The sequence below is a fragment of the Benincasa hispida genome, chromosome 3, assembly GCF_027475165.1.
Source record: "Benincasa hispida cultivar pf3 chromosome 3, pf3_genome.v1.1, whole genome shotgun sequence".
Classification (NCBI taxonomy): Eukaryota; Viridiplantae; Streptophyta; class Magnoliopsida; order Cucurbitales; family Cucurbitaceae; genus Benincasa; species Benincasa hispida.
In genome coordinates, this window is record NC_143480.1 from 34,405,938 (window position 1) to 34,413,435 (window position 7,498).

The window sequence follows — 7,498 nt, forward strand, 5'->3', positions numbered from 1 at the left end:
TGTGGAACATCTCATTGTGGAGGAATTTGTGATGTGGCCAACTTTCTTTAAACTGAATATCTAATTGATTTTCTTACGAGACTTAACGAGTCCTTCTCTCGTGCTCGTGCTCAATTGCTCCTAATGGATCATATTCCCTCAATTACTCGAGCTTTTTCTTTACTTCTTCAAGAAGAACAACAAAGAGTTATTGGATATTTTCCAACCATTCCTCCTACTATTACTCTTGCTGTCTCTGCAGATATTTAGAAGACTAATTCTTCATCAAAACAGCGTAAAGATCATCCAATTTGCTCTCATTGCAACATTGTTGGCCACACGGTTGATAAGTCTATAAAGTGGCTATCCGCTTGGATACAAAACTAAACAGCAGCAGTGTGGTTCCAATGCTTCTGCCTCTGTCAATGCAAACGCCGCGAATTCAATCACCATTCAATCGATCAACTCTATCAATATCAATATTGCCGATGCAATTTTGCAGTGCCAAAACATCCTTCATAAATTGCAGTATCAACTCTTAACTACATCTCCATCTGGATCTTCTTCTCTCAATTCTCAACTACATCTCCAACAAATTTACACGTTGTAGGTATTGATTCTATACCTTATTGGATAGTTGATTCAGGTGCATCTGCTCATGTATGTTGTTCAAAGAATTTATTTAGCACCATGACTACTTGCTCAACATCTGTCACCTTACCTGATAAACAAACTCTTTTAGTTAAAAATGTTGGCATTGTCCACCTCTCGTCAGCCTTAACCCTCAGAAATGTGTTTTATTTGCCCGAGTTTTCATTCAACCTATTGTCAGTAAGTGATCTCATAAGGGACTTACCATCAGTTATTAATAAATTTGATACTAATGGTTGCATCATTCAGGACAAGTACACTTCGAGGAAGATTGGCAATGCCAAATCTATACGAGACCTATATCTATTGAATACACCAAGCCTTGGTGTTTCATTGAACCGTCTGTGTGTTGTGACTAATGACAAAGTTGTTCTTTGGCATCAAAGATTGGGTCACCCCTTTGTTGAATGCATTACTTCTTTGAATAATGTTTTAAATTTGAATCCTAGCTTACCTCGAAAATATTCACCATGTATTATGTATCCTTTAGCAAAACAAAAACATTAACCTTTTGTTTCCAATAATCACTTGTCTCCTAATGCTTTTGATTTAATTCATGTGGATATTTAAGGCATTTTTTCAACTATTACTCATGCTGGACAGTCTTACTTTCTCATTATTGTTGATGATGCAACTCGTTTCACTTGGGTTTCTCTGCTCAAACACAAATTTGATGTCTTTGTTGTTATTCCCCAGTTTTTTAAACTCGTTGCAACTCAATATGATAAGAAAATAAAAAGGTTTAGATCAGACAATGCTCTCGAATTGATGCTCACTGAGTTCTTCAAAGAAAATGGAGTTATACATCAATTTTCATGTGTAGCTTGCCCCCAACAAAATTTTATAGTAGGGAGAAAGCATCAACATATTCTTAATGTTGCTAGAGCATTGTTCTTTTGGTCTCAAGTTCCATTGTCCTTCTGGGGAGGGTGCATCCTAATTGCAGTCTTCCTCATCAATAGAGTGCCATCCAAGCAACACAATTGACAATCTCTTGTTCAGGTACTCACTGGTTCCATACCAGATTATCAAATGTTGAAGGTTTTTGACTCGTTATGTTTTGCATCCACATTAGCTTAAGGAAGACACAAGTTCCAACCAAGGGCTATACGAGTTGTCTTTGTTGGATACCCCATGGTATGAAAGCATCAAGTTGTATGATATTGAAAACAAGAAAGTTCTTTTATTCATGAGATGTTATTTTTCATGAACAAGTTGTTCTCTTTCATAACATCTCATGAAGGAACTATGATGTCCAATGCGGAAGCACAGATCGTTCCCAATTTTGTTTTTCATAGTAATTAAAATTACAGTAAAAAAAAATATGCATATACATAGAATAATTTACAGCATGCTTTAGAATAAGAGGAAAGGAAGAAGAGTTCGAATTCGACTTACTCTTGAAGAAAACAATTTGTCTTTACGAAAATCCTTCTCGATCGGTCACGAACAATTCGAAAAACTCCCAATAACATAGCAATCCAAGATGGCCACCACTACAAAAATTATCTTTTGTATTCTCCTTAGGGTAGGGTGAGAATATCAGGAGTTGTGGACTTTGAATCTTTGGGGAGGGGGAAAGAGTTTTAAAGAAGAGGAAATTTCTTGCAAGAAGAGTGTGTCCTAGGAAAAATTCACAGAGACCTTCTATGTACTCTTCTCTGAAGAAGATGAATCATCACGTCCAAAAAACCACTCCCATTAACACGTTATTTTTAGAGAGAAAATAGGGGAAGAAAATTAGAAGAAAATTATTTATTAACTCCCTTCCTTTAATTTTAAATTAAAAACTAAATTTTAATTTAAATAATAATATAATAACTAATTTATTATATAACTATATGTTATATCAAAATATCACATATAACCTATCGTTTATATTATATCAAATACAATATAATTTATAGTTTGTATTTTCTCTTAATAAATTGTGGTATTTAATATAAGTCAAATTTATATTAAATTTAATTATATGAATTCAACTCACATAATTAATATTTGAATCATATTTAAATACTTAATTCCTCTCAAAATAAACTTTATACTATAATGTATCAAATACATTATATTAATTCCATCACATATAATTCATTCAAATTAATTCCAAATTAATTCTCAATAATCCTTTTTGAGCTATAAAGGGGACCTTATAGACCTGTGGATTGAAGCTCCAATGGTACTTGAATAATTAATTAAACTCCTTTAATTAAATTATTCAACATCCATTAACTGTCGGTCACTCCACTAAAGACTAATAGCTGCACTCTTCGCATTACAGATATATTTATGTGTCCATTGAATATAACCAGTCAATAGTATGATGACCCTTCACAAATTGTTCGTAAGTACAATTTGGCCAAAAATACCGTCTTGCATTTGTAGTTACATCTACCTCCTCAAGTACCACTGATCCCTCTAATGAACAACAAGTTATAAGTTTCTACAAAGACCCGATATTGATTATGAGGGGACATATTCTCTAGTGGTGGATGCAACTACACTAAGATGTTTAATTGATCTGACTGTATATGAAAATTTGGACATGCATCTTATGGATATAGTCACAGCATATTTATATGGATCTCTTGATAATGATATTTATATGAGAATCTCATAAGGATTTAAGGTACTTGAAACATATAAATCAAATTTCCAGGAATTGTATTAATAAAGTTATAGAGATCACTATATGGATTGAAACAATCATGACGAATGTTGTATAATCACATGAGTGGATATTTGTTGAAAGAAGGATATCAAAATAATTCAATACGTCCGTGTGTTTTTTTTTTTTTTAAAGAAATCACAATCATGATTTGTTATTATAACTATATATGTAGATGACTTTTTATATAATTGGGAATTCTGAAGAACTTTCAAAGACGATAGAATATCTTAAGAAAGAATTTGAAATGAAAGATCTCGCGAAAAAAAAAAATCCTTGGCTTGCAAATTGAGCATTTAGCATATGAGATATTTGTTTATTAGTCAACTTATATAGGAAAAGTTTTGAAAAGATTTTATATGGACAAAGCATATCCATTGAACATTCTAATGGAAGTTCGTTCACTAGATGTGATAGAAAGATATATTTCGACCTCAAGATGATAATGAAGAACTTCTTAGGCTTGAAGTACCATATCTTAGTGCAATTGGTATCCTTATGTATCTTACTAATAATACAAGACCAGATATTGCATTTTCAGTAAATTTATTAGTAAGATATAGTTCTTCTTAAACAAAAAGACATTTGAGCAGAATTAATCATACACTCTGTTATCTCTAAGGAACTATCGTCATAGGTTTGTTTTATTCAAGTAAATAAAAAATTGATCTAGTTGGTTATGCAGATTCTGGATATTTATCTGATACACACAAAGCTAGATTTTAAATAGGTTATCTGCGAAGGAATTGCTATATCATGGCAATGGTGAAACAGACCATAACAACCACTTCCTCAATTCATGCTGAAAGTCTTGCAATTCATGAGGCTAGTCAAGAATGTGTATGGCTAAGATCAATGGCTCAACACATTTGTGGAACATGTGATTTGGCTTATAGTAAAAATCTTCCAACGATATTATATGAAGGCAACACTGCATGCATATCCCAAATCAAAGGAGGATATATTAAAGAAGATAAAAACAAAACATATTTCACCGAAGCTTTTTCTACACTCATAATCTTAAAGAAAATGGCGACATCACTGTACAACAATTTTGTTCGAAAGATAATCTAGCAGACTTATTTACAAATACATTACCTGAAGGAACTCTTATCAAAGAGTACCTATGAGCGGAAGCAAGATCGTTCTAAATTTATTGTAACAAAAATACAAGCATTCACAGACATACATACAAGTTATGCATTTCAGAACAAATTACGACATGCTTTCAACAATTAAATACAAAGTACGAGAGATATACCTTTGAAGAACTCTTCTTCTGTCTTTCTCTCGCTCTCGCTTGGAATAGCACCTCTCACTGTCGTTGTGATCGCCAAGCCAATCGTCTACCCAAATCTCTCATTGTCGCTCAACACCGAACGGTCTTCTACACGAACAAGCAACAACTTGGACACCACCACTCAGTGATCGTGGTATTCTCGGAGTGAGGAGGTATGGACTCTATTGGATTTGGTAGAGGGAAGGAGGAAATACGATCGTATTCAACCGCCAAGCAAATGGAAGGGTTTAGAGTCTATCGTATAGATTGGTGCTTGATTGTTTAGTAAAAGGTATACGATCGTTTAGTAAATAAGGTTGATCATTTAGACAATTGTTTAGGTAAACTCGCTTAGGCGCGCGATCTCTTAGTAAAAGCTACATGATCGTTTATGAAATTGCGCGTGTACACGATTGTTTGGGAAAACTCAAGCTGTCGTGTAGGCTCTCGTTAGCTAAACAATAGACAGTGTACAATTATCAAGCGATACCTCAATTCTTCAGCAAAATGAAAACTATTTTCATTTTATCCTTCAATTATGAAACTGAATGCAACCTCCCACTTTCACGCAAGGTTATGGTGAAAACCACCAATAATTATCTCATAATTGTTTTAATATAAATAAATATAATAACTAACTTATCATATTATATTTATAATCTATAGTTTTAATATCACATCATATGCAACATTTAAACCATAGTCTCTTTCTCTTTTCCTTGGTATAAATCATATTTATATACATTTCCTCCAATTAATATATCTCATACATCATGTCAATTATATCACATATAACTGAACCAATTTAATCATATCATATATAATCAAACTCCCTCTTATCAATTTGAACACTTCAAAATGATCCAAAAACTTATTCTCAATTTGAATTCATTGAGCTACCAAGGGGACCTTTTGGACCTGTAGTTTGAAGCTCCAACGGTAAGTGAATAGCTGATTAAACTCTTTAGCCACGAGATCCACCACCCGCTAACTATCGAGCACTCCACTAAAGAACGACAGCTGCATTTTTCTCACCACAGATATATTTTTATGTTCATCGGATATAACCAATCAATAGTACGATAACCCTTCACAGATGCTCGTAAGTACAGCTGGGCCAATTGCCCCTATAGTTACATCTAACTTCTTAAGTACCACTGATCCCTCTAATGAACAATATCTCATAGTCCAACTATGAGTAGACACCTCTTGGGCCATGAGTAGGTGTGTGGCACCACACCTTTCAAGCCCCGGAATCAGCCCTTAAGGGAGCAATCTATCTATTTACCCTTGCTTCGGGGAAGGAGTGAATTTCATCTTGTGTAGCTAAGTTCCCAGCTCCCTAATCAGACAAATCCCCAAAGTGGTAGGTTTGAGTCAACAATCTGGCCACTCGCACCCATGCAAATCAAAGGACCACCCTCAAAGGTAGAAGTTTCCAACTCACTCAGGATTGAGATCATGTTACCTATGGTCATTCTAGTGAAGTGAAGTCTTTGTCATGAACGATGTTATATATTGAGACTAAACACTTCGTGGTCCGATCTTATACAGACTTCTTTGTATAGGACACCCCCGCTCGCATGTCTTCACATGAATGATCAGGATCAGATAATCTGTAGCACATCACAACACTTGCAACTATCTACAAAGCGGGCCGCATCCGTAGTGTCACCAGGATAAGGTTTCCCTTCTATATCCATATACTATATACCATTTTGGTTATCACTTAAGGCATGATCCACCTGTATATCTCCACATGCATGCTTAAATTACAACGACAACCAGGGATCTTAGTTTATTGGCTTATGGTAAAGCAGATAAAACATCTCATGTTTCATAGACAACAGTGAAGAAAATATCTCATATTATTACATCACAAGCGTTTGTTCAATACAGGTGTTTACAAACTACAGGACCCAACGAGAATTTAGGGCATAAACCCCAACAATCTCTCACTTGTCCTAAAGCGAGTGGGGTGTACATTACAATAAGTACAAAAACGGTAAACTAGGGCACTAAGACCCATAAAAAATCTCCCACTTGCCCTAGTCCAGCCGCGAGCGGTCCCGTAGATCCATGCTCTGAAGGTGACCCTAAAAAATTGTAGCCGTGAAAGCCTTCATAAACGGGTCAGCAACGTTGTGCTCTGAAACGATCTTCGTGACTATCTCGCGAATGAGATGATATTTCCGCTATATATGTTTGCCACGCTTGTGACTTCTGAGCTCCCTAGAGTTTGCCACAGCACCACTATTATCACAATAGAGGGTGATGGGCCTAGACATGTCTGATCCTGATGACACTATGGATATAACCCGCTTTTTGATAACCTAAATAGGTCTGTAGTATAAGGATTAAGGTGAGATACCTGATTCTGGTGACACTACGGATACGGTCCGCTTTGTAGAGGTTTGTAAGTGTTGTAAACTACTACATATGGTAGATCCTAACCATTCATGTGGAGACGTGCGAGCGAGGGTGTCCTATACAAAGAGTTTGTAGAAGACCTAGACTACGAGATGACTAGACTCTGTATATAACGTTGTTGATACTAGACACTTACATCTCACCTAAACGACCATAGGTGACATGACCTCAATCCTGAGTGTTTTGGAAACTTCTACCTTTGAGGGCGGTCCTTTGATTAGTATGGATGAGAGTGGCCAGATTGCCAATTGAACATGCCTACCTTTTTAGGGACTTGTCTGATTTGAGAGCTGGGAACTCAATCCACAGATGAAATTCACTTCTTTCTTGAAGCAGGGATAAGTAGAGAGATTGCTCCCTTAAGGGCTGATTCCAAGGCTTGAACATAGTGGCCATAACTTCTCTTTGGAAGAGAAGACTCAATCATAGTAGGACTATGACTTATGTTCATTAGAGGGATCAATGGTACTTAAGGAGTTAGATGTAACTATAGG